The sequence below is a fragment of the Schistocerca americana genome, chromosome 7 (assembly GCF_021461395.2).
Source record: "Schistocerca americana isolate TAMUIC-IGC-003095 chromosome 7, iqSchAmer2.1, whole genome shotgun sequence".
In the NCBI taxonomy this organism is placed as follows: Eukaryota; Metazoa; Arthropoda; class Insecta; order Orthoptera; family Acrididae; genus Schistocerca; species Schistocerca americana.
This window is the reverse complement of record NC_060125.1, coordinates 99,175,434-99,188,113: the sequence shown is the minus strand read 5'-3', so window position 1 is coordinate 99,188,113 and position 12,680 is coordinate 99,175,434.

The window sequence follows — 12,680 nt, the reverse complement described above, 5'->3', positions numbered from 1 at the left end:
AACCTGCAGCCTGACCCTCAGGGGAAAGTCTGTACAATAGCCGTAGCCACGTTAGTCACTTTTCGACAAGTTGTTGGAGACTGTTAAATTGAATCGCGACGCATCTTCTTTGTTCCATTGTCATTACGAGGGTTTGAGGGATACAGTAAATTGTCACTGGTGCATCCGGAACCTGCAGCCTGACCCTAAGGTTAAAGGCTGGACAATAGCCGTAGACACGTTAGTCACCTTTAGACAAGTCGTTAGAGACTGTAGAATTGAATCGCGACGCATTTTCTTTGTTCCATTGTCATTACGAGGGTTTGAGGGATACGGTAAATTGTCACTGGTGCATCCGGAACCTGCAGCCTGACCCTCAGGGGAAAGTCTGTACAATAGCCGTAGCCACGTTAGTCACTTTTAGACAAGTCGTTAGAGACTGTAGACTTGAATTGCGACGCATCTTCTTTGTTCCATTGTCATTAGAGGGTTTGAGGGATACAGTAAATTGTCACTGGTGCATCCGGAACCTGCAGCCTGACCCTCAGAGGAAAGTCTGAACAATAGCCGTAGCCACGTTAGTCACTTTTAGACAAGTCGTTAGAGACTGTAGACTTGAATCGCGACGCATATTCTTTGTTCCATTGTCATTAGAGGGTTTGAGGGATACAGTAAATTGTCACTGGTGCATCCGGAACCTGCAGCCTGACCCTCAGGGGAAAGCTGTACAATAGCCGTAGCCACGTTAGTCACTTTTCGAGAAGTCGTTGGAGACTGTAGAATTGAATCGCGACGCTCCTTCTTTGTTCCATTGTCATTACGAAGGTTTGAGGGATACAGTAAATTGTCACTGGTGCATCCGGAACCTGCAGCCTGACCCTCAGGGGAAAGTCTGAACAATAGCCATAGCCACGTTAGTCACTTTTAGACAAGTCGTTAGAGACTGTAGAATTGAATCGCGACGCATCTTCTTTGTTCCATTGTCATTAGAGGGTTTGAGGGATACAGTAAATTGTCACTGGTGCATCCAGAACGTGCAGCCTGACCCTCAGGGGAAAGTCTGAATAGTAGCCGTAGCCACGTTAGTCACTTTTAGACAATTCGTTAGAGACTGTAGAATTGAATCGCGATGCATATTCTTTGTTCCATTGTCATTATAGGGTTTGAGGGATACAGTCAATTGTCACTGGTGCATCCGGAACCTGCAGCCTGACCCTCAGGGGAAAGCTGTACAATAGCCGTAGCCACGTTAGTCACTTTTCGACAAGTCGTTGGAGACTGTAGAATTGAATCGCGACGCATCTTCTTTGTTCCATTGTCATTACGAGGGTTTGAGGGATACAGTAAATTGTCACTGGTGCATCCGGAACCTGCAGCCTGACCCTCAGGGGAAAGTCTGAACAATAGCCGTAGCCACGTTAGTCACTTTTCGACAAGTCGTTAGAGACTGTAGAATTGAATCGCGACGCATCTTCTTTGTGCCATTGTCATTAGAGTGTGTGAGGGATACAGTAAATTGTCACTGGTGCATCCGGAACCTGCAGCCTGACTCTCAGGGGAAGGCAGTACAATAGCCGTAGCCACGTTAGTCACTTTTCGAGAAGTCGTTGGAGACTGTAGAATTGAATCGCGACGCATCTTCTCTGTTCCATTGTCATTACGAGGGTTTGAGGGATACAGTAAATTGTCACTGGTGCATCCGGAACCTGCAGCCTGACCCTCAGGGGAAAGTCTGAATAATAGCCGTAGCCACGTTAGTCACTTTTAGACAATTCGTTAGAGACTGTAGAATTGAATCGCGATGCATATTCTTTGTTCCATTGTCATTATAGGGTTTGAGGGATACAGTCAATTGTCACTGGTGCATCCGGAACCTGCAGCCTGACCCTCAGGGGAAAGTCTAAACAATAGCCGTAGCCACGTTAGTCACTTTTCGTCAAGTCGTTGGAGACTGTAGAATTGAATCGCGACGCATCTTCTTTGTTCCATTGTCATTACGAGGGTTTGAGGGATACAGTAAATTGTCACTGGTGCATCCGGAACCTGCAGCCTGACCCTCAGAGGAAAGTCTGAACAATAGCCGTAGCCACGTTGGTCACTTTTAGACAAGTCGTTAGAGACTGTAGAATTGAATCGCGACGCATATTCTTTGTTCCATTGTCATTAGAGGGTTTGAGGGATACAGAAAATTGTCACTGGTGCATCCGGAACCTGCAGCCTGACCCTCAGGGGAAGGCTGTACAATAGCCGTAGCCACGTTAGTCACTTTTCGAGAAGTCGTTGGAGACTGTAGAATTGAATCGCGACGCATCTTCTTTGTTCCATTGTCATTACGAGGGTTTGAGGGATACAGTAAATTGTCACTGGTGCATCCGGAACCTGCAGCCTGACCCTCAGGGGAAAGTCTGAACAATAGCCGTAGCCACGTTAGTCACTTTTAGACAAGTCGTTAGAGACTGTAGAATTGAATCGCGACGCATCTTCTTTGTTCCATTGTCATTAGAGGGTTTGAGGGATACAGTAAATTGTCACTGGTGCATCCGGAACCTGCAGCCTGACCCTCAGGGGAAAGTCTGAACAATAGCCGTAGCCACGTTAGTCACTTTTAGACAAGTCGTTAGAGACTGTAGAATTGAATCGCGACGCATCTTCTTTGTGCCATTGTCATTAGAGTGTGTGAGGGATACAGTAAATTGTCACTGGTGCATCCGGAACCGGCAGCCTGACTCTCAGGGGAAGGCTGTACAATAGCCGTAGCGACGTTACTCACTTTTCGAGAAGTCGTTGGAGACTGTAGAATTGAATCGCGACGCATCTTCTTTGTTCCATTGTCATTAGAGGGTTTGAGGGATACAGTAAATTGTCACTGGTGCATCCAGAACGTGCAGCCTGACCCTCAGGGGAAAGTCTGAATAATAGCCGTAGCCACGTTAGTCACTTTTAGACAATTCGTTAGAGACTGTAGAATTGAATCGCGATGCATATTCTTTGTTCCATTGTCATTATAGGGTTTGAGGGATACAGTCAATTGTCACTGGTGCATCCGGAACCTGCAGCCTGACCCTCAGGGGAAAGTCTGAACAATAGCCGTAGCCACGTTAGTCACTTTTCGACAAGTCGTTGGAGACTGTAGAATTGAATCGCGACGCATCTTCTTTGTTCCATTGTCATTACGAGGGTTTGAGGGATACAGTAAATTGTCACTGGTGCATCCAGAACGTGCAGCCTGACCCTCAATGGAAAGTGTGAACAATAGCCGTAGCCACGTTAGTCACTTTTAGACAATTCGTTAGAGACTGTAGAATTGAATCACGGTGCATATTCTTTGTCCCATTGTCATTATAGGGTTTGAGGGATACAGTCAATTGTCACTGGTGCATCCGGAACCTGCAGCCTGACCCTCAGGGGAAAGCTGTACAATAGCCGTAGCCACGTTAGTCACTTTTCGACAAGTCGTTGGAGACTGTAGAATTGAATCGCGACGCATCTTCTTTGTTCCATTGTCATTACGAGGGTTTGAGGGATACAGTAAATATTCACTGGTGCATCCGGAACCTGCAGCCTGACCCTCAGGGGAAAGTCTGAACAATAGCCGTAGCCACGTTAGTCACTTTTAGACAAGTCGTTAGAGACTGTAGAATTGAATCGCGACGCATCTTCTTTGTGCCATTGTCATTAGAGTGTGTGAGGGATACAGTAAATTGTCACTGGTGCATCCGGAACCTGCAGCCTGACTCTCAGGGGAAGGCTGTACAATAGCCGTAGCCACGTTAGTCACTTTTCGAGAAGTCGTTGGAGACTGTAGAATTGAATCGCGACGCATCGTCTTTGTTCCATTGTCATTACGAGGGTTTGAGGGATACAGTAAATTGTCACTGGTGCATCCGGAACCTGCAGCCTGACCCTCAGGGGAAAGTCTGAATAATAGCCGTAGCCACGTTAGTCACTTTAAGACAATTCGTTAGAGACTGTAGAATTGAATCGCGATGCATATTCTTTGTTCCATTGTCATTATAGGGTTTGAGGGATACAGTCAATTGTCACTGGTGCATCCGGAACCTGCAGCCTGACCCTCAGGGGAAAGTCTGAACAATAGCCGTAGCCACGTTAGTCACTTTTCGACAAGTCGTTGGAGACTGTAGAATTGAATCGCGACGCATCTTCTTTGTTCCATTGTCATTACGAGGTTTTGAGGGATACAGTAAATTGTCACTGGTGCATCCGGAACCTGCAGCCTGACCCTCAGAGGAAAGTCTGAACAATAGCCGTAGCCACGTTAGTCACTTTTAGACAAGTCGTTAGAGACTGTAGAATTGAATCGCGACGCATATTCTTTGTTCCATTGTCATTAGAGGGTTTGAGGGATACAGAAAATTGTCACTGGTGCATCCGGAACCTGCAGCCTGACCCTCAGGGGAAGGCTGTACAATAGCCGTAGCCACGTTAGTCACTTTTCGAGAAGTCGTTGGAGACTGTAGAATTGAATCGCGACGCATCTTCTTTGTTCCATTGTCATTACGAGGGTTTGAGGGATACAGTAAATTGTCACTGGTGCATCCGGAACCTGCAGCCTGACCCTCAGGGGAAAGTCTGAACACTAGCCGTAGCCACGTTAGTCACTTTTAGACAAGTCGTTAGAGACTGTAGAATTGAATCGCGACGCATCTTCTTTGTTCTATTGTCATTAGAGGGTTTGAGGGATACAGTAAATTGTCACTGGTGCATCCGGAACCTGCAGCCTGACCCTCAGGGGAAAGTCTGAACAATAGCCGTAGCCACGTTAGTCACTTTTAGACAAGTCGTTAGAGACTGTAGAATTGAATCGCGACGCATCTTCTTTGTGCCATTGTCATTAGAGTGTGTGAGGGATACAGTAAATTGTCACTGGTGCATCCGGAACCTGCAGCCTGACTCTCAGGGGAAGGCTGTACAATAGCCGTAGCCACGTTAGTCACTTTTCGAGAAGTCGTTGGAGACTGTAGAATTGAATCGCGACGCATCTTCTTTGTTCCATTGTCATTAGAGGGTTTGAGGGATACAGTAAATTGTCACTGGTGCATCCAGAACGTGCAGCCTGACCCTCAGGGGAAAGTCTGTATAATAGCCGTAGCCACGTTAGTCACTTTTAGACAATTCGTTAGAGACTGTAGAATTGAATCGCGATGCATATTCTTTTTTCCATTGTCATTATAGGGTTTGAGGGATACAGTCAATTGTCACTGGTGCGTCCGGAACCTGCAGCCTGACCCTCAGGGGAAAGTCTGAACAATAGCCGTAGCCACGTTAGTCACTTTTCGACAAGTCGTTGGAGACTGTAGAATTGAATCGCGACGCATCTTCTTTGTTCCATTGTCATTACGAGGGTTTGAGGGATACAGTAAATTGTCACTGGTGCATCCGGAACCTGCAGCCTGACCCTCAGAGGAAAGTCTGAAGAATAGCCGTAGCCACGTTAGTCACTTTTAGACAAGTCGTTAGAGACTGTAGAATTGAATCGCGACGCATATTCTTTGTTCCATTGTCATTAGAGGGTTTGAGGGATACAGAAAATTGTCACTGGTGCATCCGGAACCTGCAGCCTGATCCTCAGGGGAAGTCTGTACAATAGCAGTAGCCACGTTAGTCACTTTTCGAGAAGTCGTTGGAGACTGTAGAATTGAATCGCGACGCATCTTCTTTGTTCCATTGTCATTACGAGGGTTTGAGGGATACAGTAAATTGTCACTGGTGCATCCGGAACCTGCAGCCTGACCCTCAGGGGAAAGTCTGAACAATAGCCGTAGCCACGTTAGTCACTTTTAGACAAGTCGTTGGAGACTGTAGAATTGAATCGCGACGCATCTTCTTTGTTCCATTGTCATTAGAGGGTTTGAGGGATACAGTAAATTGTCACTGGTGCATCCAGAACGTGCAGCCTGACCCTCAGGGGAAAGTCTGAACAATAGCCGTAGCCACGTTAGTCACATTTAGACAATTCGTTAGAGACTGTAGAATTGAATCGCGGTGCATATTCTTTGTTCCATTGTCATTATAGGGTTTGAGGGATACAGTCAATTGTCACTGGTGCATCCGGAACCTGCAGCCTGACCCTCAGGGGAAAGCTGTACAATAGCCGTAGCCACGTTAGTCACTTTTCGACAAGTCGTTGGAGACTGTAGAATTGAATCGCGACGCATCTTCTTTGTTCCATTGTCATTACGAGGGTTTGAGGGATACAGTAAATTGTCACTGGTGCATCCGGAACCTGCAGCCTGACCCTCAGGGGAAAGTCTGAACAATAGCCGTAGCCACGTTAGTCACTTTTAGACAAGTCGTTAGAGACTGTAGAATTGAATCGCGACGCATCTTCTTTGTGCCATTGTCATGAGAGTGTGTGAGGGATACAGTAAATTGTCACTGGTGCATCCGGAACCTGCAGCCTGACCCTCAGGGGAAAGTCTGAACAATAGCCGTAGCCACGTTAGTCACTTTTATACAAGTCTTTAGAGACTGTAGAATTGAATCGCGACGCATTTTCTTTGTTCCATTATCATTACGAGGGTTTGAGGGATACAGTAAATTGTCACTGGTGCATCCGGAACCTGCAGCCTGACCCTCAGGGGAAAGTCTGAACAATAGCCGTAGCCACGTTAGTCACTTTTAGACAAGTCGTTAGAGACTGTAGAATTGAATCGCGACGCATTTTCTTTGTTCCATTGTCATTACGAGGGTTTGAGGGATACAGTAAAATGTCACTGGTGCATCCGGAACCTGCAGCTTGACCCTCAGGGGAAAGTCTGTACAATAGCCGTAGCCACGTTAGTCACTTTTAGACAAGTCGTTGGAGACTGTAGAATTGAATCGCGACGCATCTTCTTTGTTCCATTGTCATTACGAGGGTTTGAGGGATACAGTAAATTGTCACTGGTGCATCCGGAACCTGCAGCCTGACCCTCAGGGGAAAGTCTGAACAATAGCCGTAGCCACGTTAGTCACTTTTAGACAAGTCGTTAGAGACTGTAGAATTGAATCGCGACGCATATTCTTTGTTCCATTGTCATTAGAGGATTTGAGGGATACAGTAAATTGTCACTGGTGCATCCGGAACCTGCAGCCTGACCCTCAGGGGAAAGTCTGTACAATAGCCGTAGCCACGTTAGTCACTTTTAGACAAGTCGTTGGAGACTGTAGAATTGAATCGCGACGCATCTTCTTTGTTCCATTGTCGTTACGAGGGTTTGAGGGATACAGTAAATTGTCGCTAGTGCATCCAGAACGTGCAGCCTGACCCTCAGGGGAAAGTCTGTACAGTAGCCGTAGCCACGTTAGTCACTTTTAGACAATTTGTTAGAGACTGTAGAATTGAATCGCGACGCATCTTCTATGTTCCATTGTCATTAGAGGGTTTGAGGGATACAGTAAATTGTCACTGGTGCATCCAGAACGTGCAGCCTGACCCTCAGGGGAAAGTCTGAACAATAGCCGTAGCCACGTTACTCACTTTTAGACAATTCGTTTGAGACTGTAGAATTGAATCGCGACGCATATTCTTTGTTCCATTGTCATTAGAGGGTTTGAGGGATACAGTAAATTGTCACTGGTGCATCCAGAACGTGCAGCCAGACCCTCAGGGGAAAGTCTGAACAATAGCCGTAGCCACGTTAGTCACTTTTCGAAGAGTCGTTAGAGACTGTAGAATTGAATCGCGACGCATCTTCTTTGTTCCATTGTCATTAGAGGGTTTGAGGGATACAGTAAATTGTCACTGGTGCATCCAGAACGTGCAGCCTGACCCTCAGGGGAAAGTCTGAGCAATAGCCGTAGCCACGATACTCACTTTTAGACAATTCGTTTGAGACTGTAGAATTGAATCGCGACGCATATTCTTTGTTCCATTGTCATTAGAGGGTTTGAGGGATACAGTAAATTGTCACTGGTGCATCCGGAACCTGCAGCCTGACCCTCAGGGGAAAGTCTGAACAATAGCCGTAGCCACGTTAGTCACTTTCAAACAAGTCGTTAGAGACTGTAGAATTGAATCGCGACGCATCTTCTTTGTTCCATTGTCATTAGAGGGTTTGAGGGATACAGTAAATTGTCACTGGTGCATCCAGAACGTGCAGCCTGACCCTTAGGGGAAAGTCTGAACAATAGCCGTAGCCACGTTACTCACTTTTAGACAATTCGTTTGAGACTGTAGAATTGAATCGCGACGCATATTCTTTGTTCCATTGTCATTAGAGGGTTTGAGGGATACAGTAAACTGTCACTGGTGCATCCGGAACCTGCAGCCTGACCCGCAGGGGAAAGTCTGAACAATAGCCGTAGCCACGTTAGTCACTTTTCGATAAGTCGTTGGAGACTGTTGAATTGAATCGCGACGCATCTTCTTTGTTCCATTGTCATTACGAGGGTTTGAGGGATACAGTAAATTGTCACTGGTGCATCCGGAACCTGCAGCCTGACCCTCAGGGGAAAGTCTGAACAATAGCCGTAGCCACGTTAGTCACTTTTAGACAAGTCGTTAGAGACTGTAGAATTGAATCGCGACGCATCTTCTTTGTTCCATTGTCATTTGAGGGTTTGAGGGATACAGTAAATTGTCACTGGTGCATCCAGAACGTGCAGCCTGACCCTCAGGGGAAAGTCTGAACAATAGCCGTAGCCACGTTACTCACTTTTAGAGAATTCGTTTGAGACTGTAGAATTGAATCGCGACGCATATTCTTTGTTCCATTGTCATTAGAGGGTTTGAGGGATACAGTAAATTGTCACTGGTGCATCCGGAACCTGCAGCCTGACCCTCAGGGGAAAGTCTGAACAATAGCCGTAGCCACGTTAGTCACTTTTCGACAAGTCGTTGGAGACTGTAGAATTGAATCGCGACGCATCTTCTTTGTTCCATTGTCATTACGAGGGTTTGAGGGATACAGTAAATTGTCACCGGTGCATCCGGAACCTGCAGCCTGACCCTCAGGGGAAAGTCTGAACAATAGCCGTAGCCACGTTAGTCACTGTTAGACAAGTCGTTAGAGACTGTAGAATTGAATCGCGACGCATCTTCTTTGTGCCATTGTCATTAGAGTGTTTGAGGGATACAGTAAATTGTCACTGGTGCATCCGGAACCTGCAGCCTGACCCTCAGGGGAAAGGCTGAACAATAGCCGTAGCCACGTTAGTCACTATTAGACAAGTCGTTAGAGACTGTAGAATTGAATGGCGACGCATTATCTTTGTTCCATTGTCATTACGAGGGTTTGAGGGATACAGTAAATTGTCACTGGTGCATCCAGAACCTGCAGCCTGACCCTCAGGGGAAAGTCTGAACAATAGCCGTAGCCACGTTAGTCACTTTTAGACAAGTCGTTAGAGACTGTAGAATTGAATCGCGACGCATACTCTTTGTTCCATTGTCATTACGAGGGTTTGAGGGATACAGTAAATTGTCACTGGTGCATCCGGAACCTGCAGCCTGACCCTCAGGGGAAAGGCTGAACAATAGCCGTAGCCATGTTAGTCACTTTTAGACAAGTCGTTAGAGACTGTAGAATTGAATCGCGACGCATTTTCTTTGTTCCATTGTCATTAGAGGGTTTGAGGGATACAGTAAATTGTCACTGGTGCATCCGGAACCTGCAGCCTGACCCTCAGGGGAATGGCTGAACAATAGCCGTAGCCACGTTAGTCACTTTTAGACAAGTCGTTAGAGACTGTAGAATTGAATGGCGACGCATTTTCTTTGTTCCATTGTCATTACGAGGGTTTGAGGGATACAGTAAATTGTCACTGGTGCATCCGGAACCTGCAGCCTGACCCTCAGGGGAAAGTCTGAACAATAGCCGTAGCCACGTTAGTCACTTTTAGACAAGTCGTTAGAGACTGTAGAATTGAATCGCGACGCATATTCTTTGTTCCATTGTCATTAGAGGGTTTGAGGGATACAGTAAATTGTCACTGGTGCATCCGGAACCTGCAGCCTGACCATCAGGGGAAAGTCTGTACAATAGCCGTAGCCACGTTAGTCACTTTTAGACAATTCGTTAGAGACTGTAGAATTGAATCGCGATGCATATTCTTTGTTCCATTGTCATTATAGGGTTTGAGGGATACAGTCAATTGTCACTGGTGCATCCGGAACCTGCAGCCTGACCCTCAGGGGAAAGTCTGAACAATAGCCGTAGCCACGTTAGTCACTTTTCGACAAGTCGTTGGAGACTGTAGAATTGAATCGCGACGCATCTTCTTTGTTCCATTGTCATTACGAGGGTTTGAGGGATACAGTAAATTGTCACTGGTGCACCCGGAACCTGCAGCCTGACCCTCAGAGGAAAGTCTGAACAATAGCCGTAGCCACGTTAGTCACTTTTAGACAAGTCGTTAGAGACTGTAGAATTGAATCGCGACGCATATTCTTTGTTCCATTGTCATTAGAGGGTTTGAGGGATACAGAAAATTGTCACTGGTGCATCCGGAACCTGCAGTCTGAACCTCAGGGGAAGGCCGTACAATAGCAGTAGCCACGTTAGTCACTTTTCGAGAAGTCGTTGGAGACTGTAGAATTGAATCGCGACGCATCTTCTTTGTTCCATTGTCATTACGAGGGTTTGAGGGATACAGTAAATTGTCACTGGTGCATCCGGAACCTGCAGCCTGACCCTCAGGGGAAAGTCTGAACAATAGCCGTAGCCACGTTAGTCACTTTTAGACAAGTCGTTAGAGACTGTAGAATTGAATCGCGACGCATCTTCTTTGTTCCATTGTCATTAGAGGGTTTGAGGGATACAGTAAATTGTCACTGGTGCACCCAGAACGTGCAGCCTGACCCTCAGGGGAAAGTCTGAACAATAGTTGTAGCCACGTTAGTCACTTTTAGTGAATTCGTTAGAGACTGTAGAATTGAATCGCGGTGCATATTCTTTGTTCCATTGTCATTATAGGGTTTGAGGGATACAGTCAATTGTCACTGGTGCATCCGGAACCTGCAGCCTGACCCTCAGGGGAAAGCTGTACAATAGCCGTAGCCACGTTAGTCACTTTTCGACAAGTCGTTGGAGACTGTAGAATTGAATCGCGACGCATCTTCTTTGTTCCATTGTCATTACGAGGGTTTGAGGGATACAGTAAATTGTCACTGGTGCATCCGGAACCTGCAGCCTGACCCTCAGGGGAAAGTCTGAACAATAGCCGTAGCCACGTTAGTCACTTTTAGACAAGTCGTTAGAGACTGTAGAATTGAATCGCGACGCATCTTCTTTGTGCCATTGTCATTAGAGTGTGTGAGGGATACAGTAAATTGTCACTGGTGCATCCGGAACCTGCAGCCTGACCCTCAGGGGAAAGTCTGAACAATAGCCGTAGCCACGTTAGTCACTTTTAGACAAGTCGTTAGAGACTGTAGAATTGAATCGCGACGCATTTTCTTTGTTCCATTATCATTACGAGGGTTTGAGGGATACAGTAAATTGTCACTGGTGCATCCGGAACCTGCAGCCTGACCCTCAGGGGAAAGTCTGAACAATAGCCGTAGCCACGTTAGTCACTTTTAGACAAGTCGTTAGAGACTGTAGAATTGAATCGCGACGCATTTTCTTTGTTCCATTGTCATTACGAGGGTTTGAGGGATACAGTAAATTGTCACTGGTGCATCCGGAACCTGCAGCCTGACCCTCAGGGGAAAGTCTGTACAATAGCCGTAGCCACGTTAGTCACTATTAGACAAGTCGTTGGAGACTGTAGAATTGAATCGCGACGCATCTTCTTTGTTCCATTGTCATTACGAGGGTTTGAGGGATACAGTAAATTGTCACTGGTGCATCCGGAACCTGCAGCCTGACCCTCAGGGGAAAGTCTGAACAATAGCCGTAGCCACGTTAGTCACTTTTAGACAAGTCGTTAGAGACTGTAGAATTGAATCGCGACGCATATTCTTTGTTCCATTGTCATTAGAGGATTTGAGGGATACAGTAAATTGTCACTGGTGCATCCGGAACCTGCAGCCTGACCCTCAGGGGAAAGTCTGTACAATAGCCGTAGCCACGTTAGTCACTTTTAGACAAGTCGTTGGAGACTGTAGAATTGAATCGCGACGCATCTTCTTTGTTCCATTGTCATTACGAGGGTTTGAGGGATACAGTAAATTGTGACTAGTGCATCCAGAACGTGCAGCCTGACCCTCAGGGGAAAGTCTGTACAATAGGCGTAGCCACGTTAGTCACTTTTAGACAATTCGTTAGAGACTGTAGAATTGAATCGCGACGCATCTTCTATGTTCCATTGTCATTAGAGGGTTTGAGGGATACAGTAAATTGTCACTGGTGCATCCAGAACGTGCAGCCTGACCCTCAGGGGAAAGTCTGAACAATAGCCGTAGCTACGTTACTCACTTTTAGACAATACGTTTGAGACTGTAGAATTGAATCGCGACGCATATTCTTTGTTCCATTGTCATTAGAGGGTTTGAGGGATACAGTAAATTGTCACTGGTGCATCCAGAACGTGCAGCCTGACCCTCAGGGGAAAGTCTGAACAATAGCCGTAGCCACGTTAGTCACTTTTCGAAGAGTCGTTAGAGACTGTAGAATTGAATTCCGACGCATCTTCTTTGTTCCATTGTCATTAGAGGGTTTGAGGGATACAGTAAATTGTCACTGGTGCATCCAGAACCTGCAGCCTGACCCTCAGGGGAAAGTCTGAACAATAGCCGTAGCCACGTTAGTCACTTT